At 46.0% G+C, this 17,257-nt stretch overlaps 1 long non-coding RNA gene across 1 annotated transcript; it reads left to right on the top strand.

Annotated features, from left to right (window-relative positions):
* Window positions 1-1,818: 1,818 nt before the first annotated feature.
* Window positions 1,819-6,222, top strand: LOC148005611 (retrovirus-related Pol polyprotein-like). Its single transcript, XR_015620595.1, has 2 exons — window positions 1,819-2,173; window positions 5,214-6,222. It is a non-coding gene; the product is annotated as a retrovirus-related Pol polyprotein-like (long non-coding RNA).
* Window positions 6,223-17,257: the final 11,035 nt, after the last annotated feature.

Raw genomic sequence — 17,257 nt, 5'->3', positions numbered from 1 at the left:
AAAAGAGAAAGTCAAAACTACCTGGCAGAAAACAATTTCTCTCTGAAAGACCCCAGCTTAGCAGCAGTAACGCCATTTTGCAAGGCTGTACTTAAGATGACTGGTTCAGGGAAAGGTTAGAACACTGAGTACACAGCGGCTGCCAAGCAGGATGTGTTTGGTTGAAGGCCTGGCAACAGGACACTTCGGTTGAGCACCTGACAATGAAAAAAAGCCCCGGGAGAGGTCCCACACCCTGGTGGGGGGCCTAGTCAGTCGTTATGTTCCAAGAAGGTAGCTAAGAAACTTGCCCCTGGGCTGAACCCTTGGGGGGCCGAGTCAGCCGTTATGTTTCAGGAAGGTAGCTAGGAAACTTGCCCCCGAGCTAAACCCTTGCCATATTAGAATCCACCAATTATATCCCTGTAACCATGCATCTGCTTCTGTATGCTTGCTTCTGCTCCCCAGAATCCTATAAAAAGCCCATCCTTGGTTCCGTGGGGCGCGCCAGTCCCCCGAGTGACTGAAGCGCCCGCAGGTGCCTGTGCCTGTGTATCCCGACAATAAACCAAATCCTCTTGCTGATTGCATCCTGTGGTGTCTCGGTCTGGTCTTTGGAGTTGGAGGGTCTCCATCCTGAGGGAAAGTTCTCCCTGAGAGCTTTTCATTTGGTGCGTTGGCCGGGAAAGGAGATCCTCCACCCAGGGACCACCGACCACCCACTGGGAGGTAAGCCGGCCGGCGTCTGTCTGATTCTGTCTCGTTCTGCCCTATTCTGTCTGTTCTGTGAGCGCTCAGCTGGGTCTGTTCTGTGGGCGCTCAGCCGGGTCTGTTCTGTGGGCGCTCAGCCGGGTCTGTTCTGTGGGCGCTCAGCCGGGTCTGTTCTGTGAGCGCTCAGCCGGGTCTGTTCTGTGAGCGCTCAGCCAGGTCTGTTCTGTGAGCACTCAGCCAGGTCTGTTCTGTGAGCGCTCAGCCAGGTTGTTTGGAATTTGGGCGGGACGAAGAAGGAGCTGACGAGCTCGGACTTCTCGCCCCGCAGCCCTGGAAGACGTTCCAAGGGTGTTAGGGCCCGACTTTTCGGGGCCTAATCTGGGACTCTGGTTAGAGGAGAAAGATCCGGACTAACGGCACCTCTGTCTGTATTTTTGGCTTTCAGAGGGCCCCGGACCTTTGCCACCTCCATCTGACTTTTTGCTTTCAGTTTGGTACCAAAGCCGTGCAGCACGCCTGTCTGTTGTTTGTTTGACTGTTGGTGTTGTTTGTTTTCTCTGTGTTCTAATCTTCCTTAGAACTAACATGGGACAGTCCCTAACAACGCCCCTAAGTCTCACTCTTGATCATTAGAAAGACGTCCACGACCGGGCACACAACCAGTCCGTCGAGGTTAAAAAAAAGGAAAATGGCAGACTCTCTGCACATCCGAGTGGCCCACTTTCGGAGCGGGATGGCCAGTGAATGGCACATTTAATAAGATCATTATTTTACAGGTTAAAGATCGGGTCGTCCACGGATATCCTGACCAGGTTCCTTATATTATCACTTGAGAGAGTCTCGCCTTAAACCCCCCCCCCCCCCGGGCGGAACCCTTCGTGGACCCGAATTGGCCTCCCCTCAACCCCCAGCCTGTCCCCTCGGCCCTGCCCGGTCTGCCGGCCACGTCTTCCTCTCTCTACCTTTGTGAAATCAGAGCCTTCTAAGAAACATGTCCTCCCAGCAGACCCAAACTCCCCTCTCATAGATCTTCTCTCTGACAGGCCCGGCTGAAACGGAGGAGGCAGAGCCGCCGGCCAGATCAGTTGCCGGGCCACAGTCTGATAAGGGTTTCTCCCCTGTCGCAGGGAGATTGCACAATAAGCGCGAGGTGATGCCAGATTCAACCTCCCAGGCTTTCCCACTTAGACAGGGAACCGGTGGCCAGACCCAATACTGGCCGTTTTCAGCAGCTGACATTTACAATTGGAAACAACACAACCCTTCTTTCTCCAAAGATCCGGTGGCACTCACCGACCTAATAGAATCTGTTTTACTTACCCACCAGCCTACTTGGGATGACTGCCAACAGCTCTTACAGGCCCTCTTAACCTCAGAAAAAAAACAAAGAGTGTTCCTAGAGGCCAGAAAGCATGTTCTGGGAGATGATGGGCGTCCCACCCAGCTGCCTGAGGACCAAACTGGGATTTTAATACAGCTGAAGGTAAGGGACACCTATGCCTTTATCGCCAGTTGCTTCTAGCGGGTCTCCGAGGGGCTATACGACGCCCTACTAATTTGGCTCAGGTAAAACAGGTATTACAGGAAGCAGGGGAAACTCCCTCCGCCTTTCTAGAGAGACTTAAGGAGGCCTACCGTATGTACACTCCCTATGACCCAGATGACCCAGGACAAATGACGAGTGTCTCTATGTCCTTCATCTGGCAGGATTAAGTTACAGAGGTTAAAAAATTTGCAGGGCTATACATTACAGGATTTACTTAAAGAAGCTGAAAAGATTTTTAATAAGAGAGAGAATTGAGTCAAATCTTGGCCGCCGTAGTTCAGGGCCAAAAAAGGAAGGGAGATAGGGGGAGGGGGAGCTCGAAAGGGGCTGAAGCTGGATAAAGATCAATGTGCCTATTACAAAGAGAAAGGACACTGGGCCAGAGAGTGCCCCAAGAAGCCTGGCGGACCCCGAAAGCCTCGACCACGAACCTCCCTCTTGGCTCTAGATAAAGATTAGGGAGGTCAGGGCCAGGAGCCCCCCCTGAGCCCAGGGTAATGCTTAAAGTTGGGGGGCAGCCGGTTACTTTCCTGGTAGACACAGGAGCCCAGCATTCAGTCCTCACCCAAGCTTCAGGACAACTCAGCGACCGGACGGCCTGGGTACAAACAGCTACTGGTGAGAAACAATACCGATGGACTACGGACCGCCGGGTTCAGCTGGCTACCGGTAAGGTGACCCATTCCTTCTTACATGTTCCGGACTGCCCGTACCCTCTGCTGGGCCATGATCTGCTCACCAAACTAAAAGCACAAATTCATTTTGAGAAAGGAGGGGCCCGAATAACTGGCCCCCACGGAACTCCCCTTCAAGTTCTATGAATATAGACTATATGAACTGGGACAGGACAAGCCACAATCCCTAGAAATAGACACTTGGGTCACGAATTTTCCACTGGCTTGGACAGAGACTGGTGGGTTGGGGTTGGCGCTCCAACAGCCCCCCTTAATTATACAGTTAAAGGCCACTACAACTCCAGTCTCCATAAAACAATACCCCCTGTCACATGAAGCTTATCAAGGTATAAGGCCTCACATTACGAGGCTTCTAGATCAAGGCATCCTAGTCCCCTGCCGGTCGCCTTGGAATACGCCTCTTCTGCCTGTTAAGAAACCCGGCACTGGAGATTATAGGCCAATACAAGACTTGAGAAAGGTCAACAAGAGGATAGAAGATATTCATCCGACTGTTCCAAACCCTTACAATTTGCTCAGTAACTGTTCATCGATGAGAAACAGGGGTATGCTAAAGGGGTCCTAACACAAAGGTTGGGACCCTGGAAACGCCCTGTGGCCTACCTGTCTAAGAAATTGGACCCTGTGGCCTCCGGCTGGCCACCGTGCCTAAGGATGGTGGCTGCTATTGCTGTCCTGATCAAGGATGCTGAAAAATTGACTTTGGGACAGACACTCACCATCCTAGCACCCCACGCAGTGGAGGCCTTAGTAAAACAGCCCCCAGACCGCTGGCTCTCTAATTCTCACACCAAGCCTTGTTACTGGATGCAGAACGGGTTCAGTTTGGGCCCGTAGTCACCCTCAATCCTGCCACCTTGCTTCCTCTAACAGAGGAGGCAAAACAGCATGACTGCCTACAAATCCTCGCAGAAGTCCATGGAACCAGGCCGGACCTATCGGACCAGCCTCTTCAGAATGCTGACCACACATGGTACACGGATGACAACAGCTTCTTGGCAGAGGGAGAGCGAAAGGCTGGAGCTGCGGTCACTACGGAGGACAAAGTGATTTGGGCGAAAGCCCTGCCTGCTGGTACCTCCACACAACGGGCTGAACTCATCGCCTTGACTCAGGCGTTCAAGATGACAAAAGGTAAGAGGCTAAATATATATACAGACAGCCGTTATGCCTTTGCCACGGCACACATCCACGGAGAGATCTACCGGAGGCGGGGGCTGCTCACATCTGAGGGTAAAGATATTAAAAATAAGATTAAAATTCTGGCCCTCTTAGAAGCCCTATTCTTGCCCAAAAGACTGAGTATTATATATTGTCCAGGACACCAGAAAGGGCACGACCCAGAGGCACGAAGAAACCGGCTGGCCGATGCCACGGCGCGAGAAGCGGCCATGAACAAACAAATCTTGCCCTTAAATAGCCTAGACCAACCCACGCCCCCACCAGTGGGACAAACCAGTTGGGTTTATGCCCATGAGGACATAGAGCTCCTAGAAAAAAATGGGGGCCATCTACCACCCTCAACTAAAGCAGTGGGTCTACAAAGGAAAGACAGTTATGACTTTTAAATTGATCTCCTTTTTACATAAATTAACCCATTTGGGGTTTAAGAAGATGAAAACCTTACTAGATCGGGAAGAGATAAATCTGTGTTTTTTTGAATCGGGACAAAGCGATACAAAAGGTGACTGAGAGTTACAAAGCATGCGCTCAGGTTAACCCGGAAAGGACCATGATTGGACAAGGAGTTCGTCCTAGGGGACACCGTCCCGACATCCATTGAGAAATTGATTTTACTGAAATTAAACCAGGTATATATGGATACAAGTATCTCCTAGTGTTTGTAGACACCTTCTCAGGATGGGTCGAAGCCTTCCCCACAAAACACGAGACTACAAAGATGGTCACCAAGAAGCTCCTCGAGGAAATCTTTCCCAGGTATGACATGCCTCAAGCGTTGGGGTCGGACAACGGGCCCGCTTTCGTCTCCCAAGTAAGTCAGTTGGTGGCCAAATTGCTGGGGATTGATTGGAAATTACATTGTGCCTATAGACCCCAGAGTTCAGGTCAGGTAGAACACATAAATAGAACAATTAAGGAGACTTTATCCAAACTTACGCTTGCAACTGGCTCAAAGGATTGGGTGGCCCTCCTTCCCTTAGTTCTATATCGGGCCTGGAATACCCCGGGGCCCATGGTCTAACTCCTTTTGAAATAATATATAGAGCACCACCCCCATTTGTCCATTTCTTTGATTCAAACATTGCTGATTTTGCTGACAGCCCTTCTCTGAGGGCCCATTTACAGGCCCTACAGATTGTGCAGAGAGACGTCTGGAGACCTTTGGCCGCTGCTTACCAGGACAAGCTTGAACATCCGGTGGTGCCACACCCGTTCCAGATTGGAGACACCGTGTGGGTGCACAGACACCAGACCAAGAATCTCGAGCCACGGTGGAAAGGACCCTACACCGTCCTCCTGACTACCCCGACCGCCCTAAAGGTAGATGGAGTCGAGGCTTAGATCCACGCACCACACGTCAAGGCAGTCCGGTCTGAGGAATTGACTAATCACAACACTATACCCCAGACATGGAGAGTTCAGCGCACTCCAAACCCCTTAAAGTTAAAACTCCTAAGTGGCTCCTCCTAGTCCTTTTGTGGCCTAGAGTCAGTGGGAAAATAAGCCCCCACCAGACAGAAATTTCTTGACCAAGTCGAGTGAAAGATTTCACTCAAAGTTAGCAAAAAAAAAAATGGGGGAATGAAAGACCCCAGCTTAGCAGCAGTAACGCCATTTTGCAAGGCTGTACTTAAGATGACTGGTTCAGGGAAAGGTTAGAACACTGAGTACACAGCGGCTGCCAAGCAGTATGTGTTTGGTTGAAGGCCTGGCAACAGGACGACTTCGGTTGAGCACCTGACAATGAAAAAAAAGCCCCGGGAGAGGTCCCACACCCTGGTGGGGGGCCAAGTCAGTCGTTATGTTCCAAGAAGGTAGCTAAGAAACTTGCCCCCGGGCTGAACCCTTGGGGGGCCGAGTCAGCCGTTATGTTTCAGGAGGGTAGCTAGGAAACTTGCCCCCGGGCTAAACCCTTGCCATATTAGAATCCACCAATTATATCCCTGTAACCATGCATCTGCTTCTGTATGCTTGCTTCTGCTCCCCAAAATCCTATAAAAGCCCATCCTTGGTTCCGTGGGGCGCGCCAGTCCCCCGAGTGACTGAAGTGCCCGCAGGTGCCTGTGCCTGTGTATCCCGACAATAAACCAAATCCTCTTGCTGATTGCATCCTGTGGTGTCTCGGTCTGGTCTTTGGAGTTAGAGGATCTCCATCCCGAGGGAAAGTTCTCCCTGAGAGCTTTTCATCTCAAGCAAATTATTTCCAAGTTATGCGCCAAGAGGACCAAGTAAAACTCTTTGAAAAACAAAACAAACAGTTCCATGATTTCAAACACAGTCATCAGTCCAAGTCCAAAGGTGAAACAAAAGCCAAAAAGATCCTTGACAGTACCACAGAAAACAAACAAGACAAATAAGACTAAGACAAGGCATCCTATACGAAATTTCCACAAAGGCCTGATACCTTTCAGTACCTGGCCCAAACTGCAGCTTAACCCTGGCTGCTTCCAGGATGAGGTAGACCATATGATCCCACCTCCCAATGGGATTCCAGAGTGTCCTCTAGATAGAGTTCCTTCTCCTCCTAGAACTGTGGTCTGTGACAACTAGCACGTCTGCCTGTCACAGCCTTAAGTCCCTCATAGGACCCACAGTGACCACTGAGGGGACTCTAACCCCTCTCTGGGGGGGACTCGAACCTCCCTCTAAAGGGACTTGAACCCCTCAGACAGCAGACGTGGAAAACACAAGACAACATGAAACAAAAACGAGACAACATGACACAGAGATGAAATAGAAAGTAACACAGAACACAGAACACAGATTTGCTTGAACTTACCTCTGATCTCTTCACCAATTGTGGTCTGAGGGGAGTATAGTTCCCGGCCAATGAACCAAAATGTTGTAAGACCCCGTCGTGGCCTTACCTCAGGAGTGCAACCCACAGAGCACAGATTGACAAAGTGACCGCTGCAATAGCATGAGGGTATAAGGTTTTTAATCCATGTACATGGGGTTGCTCATCCACGCAGGGAGAGGCAAGCCCGAATCCAAAAAGCACACAACTTTTAATCATTACAATGGGCAGACTTCAGCAACAGGGTTAGCTGGCTTATTCTCATTGGTGGCACACAGGGCAAAAGATCTGGTCAGGTATTGGCTGGCCTACTCAAGGGGCTATTCTTGGCTCAGTTGGTCACTTTCCTCATCCAGCTCTACCTGGCCTTGGTGAATCACTCGGAAAGGGCTAAGTTGGCACATCCCTTAGGGGTTTGTGTGAACTGGGTAGTCCGGCAGGGTCAGGATGACATCTTTCAGTTATTCTCGGAATTTACCACAGGGAGGGGTAGGGGGGGTCTTTTGAGAACAGTTATTTTTCTTTTGTCTTAACTTTAGCTAAGTCAGAATAGCCTTGTCTTCTGACTCAATATCTTGATCACCAAAACTTTATCATATCACTGGGCATCCTGACGTCAGATGTATCTCTCAGAAAGGTCACGAGTTTGTCATAGGCATCCTGACCATCAGACGTATTTCTCAAAACCTTGTTTTTGCAGTTTTATTTTTCACATCTATGAAACTTTATTACTTCACATTCATTCCTTCATTCATTCACTTATTGCCAAGGACCTGCTTGGAGAAGGATTCTGAGGAAGGGTGTCTGGGAACAGTGAAAACAAAGAACTGGAAGTCAAATTATGGGTTACTATCTGGTGGCTTGTGTTCTGCTTGAGACAGCTCTCCAGGCTGCTTTCTCTCTGCTCTGCTTTCTCTGGAGATCTCAAACAGCTCTCCCTCTCTATGCTCTACCTGAACCAGTTCTTCTGCAATTCTTGCTATTCTAAAAAAAAAAAAAAAAAACATCTCTGGAGAGCTCATCTCTTGAAGATCATCATCCCAGTCTTTTTTTACTTATCAATCCAGTCATTCATTCCAGGCTCCCTTATTATCTTATGAATCAGCATCCTGTGAACCCAGCCCTTAATTCTTTGGAGACAGCAGACACACATTTTCTTTTAACATAGCAAAAGAATCCAGAGATCTGTCTGCCTCTGTTAAGCACATATGATAAGTTAGCTGGGTGAGACCCAGCCCTGAAATTACCATTTCTATCCTGCCTAGGCCTAATCTTGCTCTGTCCCAGGTTGACCCTGAACTCAGAAATCTGCCTCCCTTTGAAAACATAAACAAGTTTAGCTGGGTAGATTTCCTGTAAAGTCATCACTCCCTAAATCTCTTTATGTCCTTCCTTAGTATCTTTCTGACAAGTTGGCTCACAGCACAGCTGCTTTTGTTCCTTCATATTGGTGAAGTCCCTCATATTATTCAGATTTATTGCATCTTTATATTTTGCATAATTGAGAAATTATATGTTTTCAAACTCTTGCATTTTTAGTTCTTTCCCACAACCTTAAGGGCTGTCTTGAAGGTCCCAGCATTTACCATTTTGCTGAGACATTAGCCACACCTTTGCCTCCTGGCTTTGTGCTGTTGAAAGATCCTAGCTCGAGTCTCAAGATGGCACGCCCCAGGAAACACCGATCCCGGATGAGCCCCCAAATGAAAGTGAAAGACCCTCAGAGAGGATCTTCCCTCAGGAAGGAGACCCTCGAACCCAATGACCAGTCCGAGTCCACAGGCTGCAATCTGCAAGAGGATTTTTATTGATCAAGAAGCACAGGTATCTGTGGGCGCCCGAGTCAATTCGGAAGACTGGCACGCCTAGCAGAACCAGGGATGGGCTTTTTATAGGGTTCTGGGAAGCAGAAGCAAGCATACAGAAGCAGATGCATGGTTACAGGGGTCAGCCCAGGGGCAAGTTCTCTAGCTGTCTTCCTGGAACATAACGGCTGACTCGGCCTCCCACCTGGGTGTGGGTCCTCTCCCGCCTCTCCGGGGCTTTCCACATTCTTCTTTCTCATTGTCAGGTGCTCAACCGAAATCATCCTGTCGCCAGGCTCTCCACACATATCCTGCGTGGCCTGTGTACTCAGTGTTCTGACCTTTCCCTGAACCAGTCATCCTAAGTACAGCCTTGCAAAATGGCGTTATTGCTGCTAAGCTGGGGTCTTTCAAAAGAACCTAGCTCGAGTCTCAGGATGGCATGCCCCAGGAAACACTGATCCCGGACGAGCCCCCAAATGAAAGATCCCCGAAGAGAGACCCTTACTCAAGTCTTGGGAAATCGCGGACCCCAGACACAGAGAGACCATTTTGGATGTAATAAGCAAAGGTGAGGTTTACTACGGAGATCTATTACGGGGATCTCTGGGCCAACACGTATCCCGCGCAGGAGACAGAGGTGTCGACCCCGAAACTCAAAAGTCAGTGGTTTATATAAGGAAGGCTAGGGGATTTGGTGCGGTTACACACAATTGGCTAATTTCTGGCGTGGCTATAAGTGATTGGCTCATTTAAACATGGCAGTGAGATTACAGCACAGCAGGAGAGTATGTATTGACTGGAGCGTACAGGATTTTAGAAGCTAGGGGCTTATCAGGGTTTGAAGGACATCTGGTTAAGGTGTGACTCTGAGTAAGCTGGGGGAGGTGCCCTTCTGCCAGATGGTTTGAGTCAGTCCTGACATTGAGTCAGTCCTGCATTCCTTTTCTTTATCTTTATGGTCTGTTAGTCCTAGCGGCGGGGCGGGGCTGCCTGGACTTGCTTTTCACAGTGTTTAGACCTGAGTCTGTGAATTTTGAAACTTACTCTTTTAACTTCATATTTTTAAACCTTAAATCTGTATAATTTTCCTTTCACTGTCTCTGATTATCGTGGAGTCATTACTATTAATAGGGAGGACATTCCTTAAAAGAGTAATATAAAAATATGTACATCATTATACAAACAAGTCTTATGTCCACAGCAGCCTTTGACACTTGTGGATGCCCATGCTAGCTGGCCCTACTCCAGAGGCAGAAACCATGTCATTCTACCCCTACCAAGGTCATTCCAGACTTGACAATATGTTATAAAAGTTTCCTTCCCTCAAAAGGTCCTCCACAAACCTCATTTAAGATTCTCCCTGGTATTAAGAATTCCCTGAGGGCTGGGTGTAGTAGCACATGCCTTAAGTCCATCGCTCAGGAGGCAGAGGCAGGCAGAATATTGTGAGTTTTGAAACCAGCTTATTCTATAGAGAGACTTCCAGGACAGCCAGAGCTACATGTTAAGACCCTGTCTCAAAAAACCAAAAGGTGGTCTCAAAAAGAAAAAGAGTCTCTGCCCTATGTTCAATGCATCAGTTAGACCTGGATTCAGCAGGACAGTCAGTGTGAGACTTTCCTCAGGGACTGTGGTGGTCTAGGTTTGGCATATGACAAGCACTAGCTCATCAAAAGAGAAGGGCAAAAATTACTAGTCTGTGATATCAGAGGTGAACCAGGAGGCTTGATGTCCTTTTTGTGCTCACACATATCAGACTACCACAACAAAACTAGCCTCTGGGCAACTCTGATGTTGTATGTACATAAGGGAATGGTGAATCCAAAGGAATGTGAACATCGTTAAATCTCTTGAATCAGTACAGCCTGCACCCTGGCATACTCTGAAATTACCATTTGATGGCACCCATGCTGCCATGGTACTGAGAACCGGGTGTAGACCTGTGAGACTTATGGGACACAATGAAAGCTGTGCTAAGAGGAAAACTCATAGCACTGAGTGCCTGCAGAAAGAAACAGAAAGAGCATATGTCAGCAGCTTGACAGCACACCTAAAAGCTCTAGAACAAAAAGAAGCAAATACACCCAGGAGGAGTAGAAGGCAGGAAATAATCAAACTCAGAGCTGAAATCAACCAAGTAGAAACAAAAAGGACCATGCAAAGAAGCAACAGAACCAAAAGTTGGTTCTTTGAGAAAATCAACAAGATAGATAAACCCTTAGCCAGACTAACGAGAGGACACAGAGAGTGTATCCAAATTAACAAAATCAGAAATGAAAAGGGAGACATAACTACAGATTCAGAGGAAATTCAAAAAATCATCAGATCTTACTACAAAAGCCTATATTCAACAAAACTTGAAAATCTGCAGGAAATGGACAATTTCCTAGACAGATACCAGGTACCGAAGTTAAACCAGGAACAGATAAACCAGTTAAACAACCCCATAACTCCTAAGGAAATAGAAGCAGTCATTAAAGGTCTCCCAACCAAAAAGAGCCCAGGTCCAGACGGGTTTAGTGCAGAATTCTATCAGACCTTCATAGAAGACCTCATACCAATATTATCCAAACTATTCCACAAAATTGAAACAGATGGAGCTCTACCGAATTCCTCCTATGAAGCCACAATTACTCTTATACCTAAACCACACAAAGACCCAACAAGGAAAGAGAACTTCAGACCAATTTCCCTTATGAATATCGACGCAAAAATACTCAATAAAATTCTGGCAAACTGAATTCAAGAGCACATCAAAACAATCATCCACCATGATCAAGTAGGCTTCATCCCAGGCATGCAGGAATGGTTTAATATACGGAAAACCATCAATGTGATCCATTATATAAACAAACTGAAAGAACAAAACCACATGATCATTTCATTAGATGCTGAGAAAGCATTTGACAAAATTCAACACCCGTTCATGATAAAAGTCCTGGAAAGAATAGGAATTCAAGGCCCATACCTAAACATAGTAAAAGCCATATACAGAAAACGAGTTGCTAACATTAAACTAATGGAGAGAGACTTGAAGCAATCCCACTAAAATCAGGGACTAGACAAGGCTGCCCACTCTTTCCCTACTTATTCAATATAGTTCTTGAAGTTCTAGCCAGAGCAATCAGACAACAAAAGGAGATCAAGGGGATACAGATCGGAAAAGAAGAAGTCAAAATATCACTATTTGCAGATGATATGATAGTATATTTAAGTGATCCCAAAAGTTCCACCAGAGAACTACTAAAGCTGATAGACAACTTCAGCAAAGTGGCTGGGTATAAAATTAACTCAAATAAATCAGTAGCCTTCCTCTACACAAAAGAGAAACAAGCCTAGAAAGAAATTAGGGAAACGACACCCTTCATAATAGACCCAAATAATATAAAGTACTTCAGTGTGACTTTAACCAAGCAAGTAAAAGATTTGTACAATAAGAACTTCAAGACTCTGAAGAAGGAAATTGAAGAAGTCCTCAGAAGATGGAAAGATCTCCCATACTCATGGATTGTCAGGATTAATATAGTAAAAATGGCCATTTTACCAAAAGCGATCTACAGATTCAATGCAATCCCCATCAAAATACCAATCCAATTCTTCAAAGAATTAGACAGAACAATTTGCAAATTCATCTGGAATAACAAAAGACCCAGGATAGCTGAAACTATCCTCAGCAATAAAAGGACTTCAGGGGGAATCACTATCCCTGAACTCAAGCAGTATTACAGAGCAATAGTGATAAAAACTGCATGGAATTGGTACAGATACAGACAGATAGACCGATGGAACAGAATTGAAGACCCAGAAATGAACCCACACACCTATGGGCACTTGATTTTTGACAAAGGAGCGAAAACCATCAAATGGAAAAAAGAGCATTTTCAGCAAATGGTGCTGGTTCAACTGGAGGTCAACATGTAGAAGAATGCAGATCGATCCATGCTTATCACCCTGTACAAAGCTTAAGTCCAAGTGGATCAAGGACCTCCACATCAAACCAGATACACTCAAACTAATAGAAGAAAAACTAGAGAAGCATCGCGAACACATGGGCACTGGAAAAAATTTCCTGAACAAAACACCAATGGCTTATGCTCTAAGATCAAGAATCAACAAATGGGATCCCATAAAACTGCAAAGCTTCTGTAAGGCAAAGGACACTGTGGTTAGGACAAAACGGCAACCAACAGATTGGGAAAAGATCTTTACCAATCCTACAACAGATAGAGGGCTTATATCCAAAATATACAAAGAACTCAAGAAGTTAGACCGCAGGGAGACAAATAACCCTATTAAAAATTGGGGTTCAGAGCTAAACAAAGAATTCACAGCTGAGGAATGCCGAATGGCTGAGAAACACCTAAAGAAATGTTCAACATCTTTAGTCATAAGGGAAATGCAAATCAAAACAACCCTGAGATTTTACCTCACACCAGTGAGAATGGCTAAGATCAAAAACTCAGGTGACAGCAGACGCTGGCGAGGATGTGGAGAAAGAGGAACACTCCTCCATTGTTGGTGGGATTGCAGACTGGTACAACCATTCTGGAAATCAGTCTGGAGGTTCCTCAGAAAATTGGACATTGAACTGCCTGAGGATCCAGCTATACCTCTGTTGGGCATATACCCAAAAGATGCCCCAACATATAAAAAAGACACATGCTCCACTATGTTCATCGCAGCCTTATTTATAATAGCCAGAAGCTGGAAAGAACCCAGATGCCCTTCAACAGAGGAATGGATACAGAAAATGTGGTACATCTACACAATGGAATATTACTCAGCTATCAAAAACAACGACTTTATGAAATTCGTAGGCAAATGGCTGGAACTGGAAAATATCATCCTGAGTGAGCTAACCCAAACACAGAAAGACATACATGGTATGCACTCACTGATAAGTGGCTATTAGCCCAAATGCTTGAATTACCCTAGATCCCTAGAATAAATGAAACTCAAGATGGATGATCAAAATGTGAATGCTTCAGTCCTTCTTTAAAAGGGGAACAAGAATATCCTTGGCAGGGAATAGAGCGGCAAAGATTAAAACAGACACAGAAGGTACACCCATTCAGAGCCTGCCCCACATGTGGCCCATACATATACAGCCACCCAATTAGACAAGATGGATGAAGCAAAGAAGTGCAGACCGACAGGAGCCGGATGTAGATCGCTCCTGAGAGACACAGCCAGAATACAGCAAATACAGAGGCGAATGCCAGCAGCAAACCACTGAACTGAGAATAGGATCCCCAGTTGAAGGAATCAGAGAAAGAACTGGAAGAGCTTGAAGGGGCTTGAGACCCCATATGTACAACAATGCCAAGCAACCAGAGCTTCCAGGGACTAAGCCACTACCTAAAGACTATACATGGACTGACCCTGGACTCTGACCTCATAGGTAGCAACGAATATCCTAGTAAGAGCACCAGTGGAAGGGGAAGCCCTGGGTCCTGCCAAGACTGAACCCCCAGTGAACTAGACTGGTGGGGGGAGGGCGGCAATGGGGGGAGGGTTGGGAGGGCAACACCCATAAGGAAGGGGAGGGGGGAGGGGGATGTTTGCCCGGATACCGGGAAAGGGAATAACACTCGAAATGTATATAAGAAATACTCAAGTTAATAAAAAAAAATAATAGTCTACTCAGCAATGTGTGCTTCCAGTTACACCTGTGCTAAATTTAATTTCCAAATAAAAATCCATGCATTTAAATTATTTAAATATATCAGGTTAGAGCTACTAATTACTACTTTATTTAAAAGTAATAAGTGTCCTTTCTGGTAAAAAAAAACAAAAACAAAAACAAAAACAAAAACAAAAACAAAGAAACAAAAAAAACATAGGAGCTGCCATGGTCATGGTGTCTCTTCACAGCAATAGAACTACGGCATCGTCCTAAAGATTCCATAACCTTCCAAAATATCTTGATGTCAAGTGTTCAAACACAAGCTAAAGTCATTGTGAAGGAAGAAACTTCAATTAAGAAAATGCCTTCTTTGGTCACTCAGGGATATTCATGGATCTCCTAGGGAAGGGGAACTAGAATAGATTTTGTAGATGGACTGGGAATGTGTGGGAATGGGAACAGGAAGGATCAGGTAGGGTGTATGGGATAGATGAAGATAGTACAACTAGAGATGATTGGAATTAGAAGGGCGTTTGGGGGCAATGTGGAAACAAAGTGCAGCAGGAACTCCCAGGATTTTGGGAGGGTCACCCTAGTGAACACTCCTAGTAATGGTGGATATGACCATCTTCTGAACTGGCCATCTTCTATAACCATTCAACTTCCAGTGATGGGACTGGTACACCAATCCAACCTTAAAACCTTCAACCTACAATCTATCCTGCATGACAGATGTGCTGGGACAATGGAGGTACAGAACATTTGGGAGTGGCCAACCAATGACTAGTCTAATGCCATTGGAAGGGGACAATACCCAATACTACACAGATGGTTAGGGACCAGAAGCTGGATGGCCCAGAGACCTAGGACAGAAAAAAATCTATAAAATGATTCATAATGATATTTTACTCTACTCATAGATTTGTGCTTAGCTATGTCGTCATCAGAGAGGCTTCCTCCAGTATTCTTTGTTGGGATTGGATGCACAGACACACAGTTAAGCATTAGATGGAGAAAGAGCCAAATTTGATCCAGTCCCTCTCCTCGGAGACTGGAGAGTACCACAGAAGAGGGGAAAGAAGAATTGAAGAAACTAGAGGGGTTGAGGGCATCAGGAGACCACAACCCACAGAATCAGCTAAGCAGGGCTTATATGGGCTCATTGACAAATTGACAATCAGGGAGCCTGCATATGTCTGCTTTCTAGGTCTTCTGCATATATGTATGGCTGTTAGCTTGGTGTTTTTGTGGGGCCCCTAACAATGGAAGTGGGGGTGCCTCTGACCCTTTTACCTGCTTTTGGAACACTGTTACTCCTACTGGGTTGCTTCACCAAGCCCTGGTATGAGAGTTTGTACCTAGTCTTATTATATCTTGTTATGCTGTATTTGATTAATATCTCTGGGAGGGCTGCTCTCTGAAGGAAAATGAAGGAGTATATCTGGGGGAGAAAGGAGGTGAGTGGAAACTGGGGGAGCAGAGGGAAAACTGTATGAGAAAAGAATAAACAAACAGGAAAATCAAAGAAAATATTTCCATAAGATTCAGGTGTAGGTAGGCTTCTAGGGAATTAAAAAAATTTTTTAAAGAATTATTTATTTATTTTATGTATATGATTATATTGTAGCTATCTTCAAACACACCAGAAGAGGGCATCAGATCCCTATTACAGATGGTTGTGAGCCACCATGTGGTTGCTGGGAATTGAACTCAGAACCTCTGGAAGGTGAGTCAGTGCTCTTAACCACTGAACCATCTCTCTAGCCCTCTAGTGCACTTTTTTGCATTTTTATTTTTATTCTTATTTTATTTTATTTTTACTTTATATCCAGATCTCATCTTCCCTTCCCTCCTCTCTTCCTTTTCCCTTTTTCTCCCTCCTGTATAATCCTCCTTTCTCATCAGAAAAGGAGAATCCTCCCATGATTATCAACCAGCCTTGGCATATTAGGTGGCAGGAAGACTAGGCATCTTCTTCTGTTGAGGTTGGATGAAGTAGCTCATTTAGGGAATGAGCTACAACAACAGGTAGTAGAGTTAGAGACGGCCCTTGCTCTCACTGTTAGGCATACTACATGAAGACCAAACCACACAACTGTTACACATGTGCAGAGGGCCTAGGTCAGTGTCATGCATGCTCTCTGGTTGACAGTTCAGTTTCTGTGAGCCTCTATGGGCCCAGGTTAGTTGATTCTGTAGATTTTCTTGTGATGTTCTTGACCCTTCTGTCTCCTTTCAATCCTTCCTCTCCATTTTCCACAGGATTCCCCAAGCTCTGCCTAACATTTGGCTGTGGGTCTCTGCATCTGTTTCCATAATTTGCTGGGTGAAGCCTCTTTGATGACAGTTATGCTAGGGGTTCCTATCTGCAAGTACAGTAGAATATCATAAACACTATCCAGAGTAGGCTCCCTCTTCTGGCATAGATCTCAAGCTAGACCAATCATTGGCTGGCTGTTCTCTCAATTCCTGCTCCATCTTTACTCCTGAACATCTTGTGGGCATGACAAAATTATAGGTCGAAGGTTTTGTGGGTGGGTTGGTGTCCCAATCTCTCCATTGGAAGTCTTGCCTGGTTACAAACGATGGCATGTTTAGGCTCCATATTTCCCATTGCTAGGAGTCTCAAATAGGGTCACACTCAGTTCCTGGAAGTTTCCATTTCCCTAACTTTCTTGCTTGTCCCAGAGATGCACCCGTTCACTCCAGTTGTACTCTCTCCCTCTATCCTCCCCATCCTGATCCCTCCTGTTTCCATCCCCATCTCCATCCACCCCTACCCATCAACCCATGATATCTATTCTAATTTCTTCTTCTCAATGAGGTTCACACATTCCCAACTTGAGCCTTCCTTGTTAGTTCACATCTTTGGGTCTGTGGATTGTAGTATGGTTACCCTTTACTTTAAGGTTA

This window comes from Rattus norvegicus, chromosome 5 (genome assembly GCF_021556685.1).
Source record: "Rattus norvegicus strain SHRSP/BbbUtx chromosome 5, alternate assembly SHRSP_T2T, whole genome shotgun sequence".
Classification (NCBI taxonomy): Eukaryota; Metazoa; Chordata; class Mammalia; order Rodentia; family Muridae; genus Rattus; species Rattus norvegicus.
This window is presented reverse-complemented; position numbering and strand designations above follow the sequence as displayed.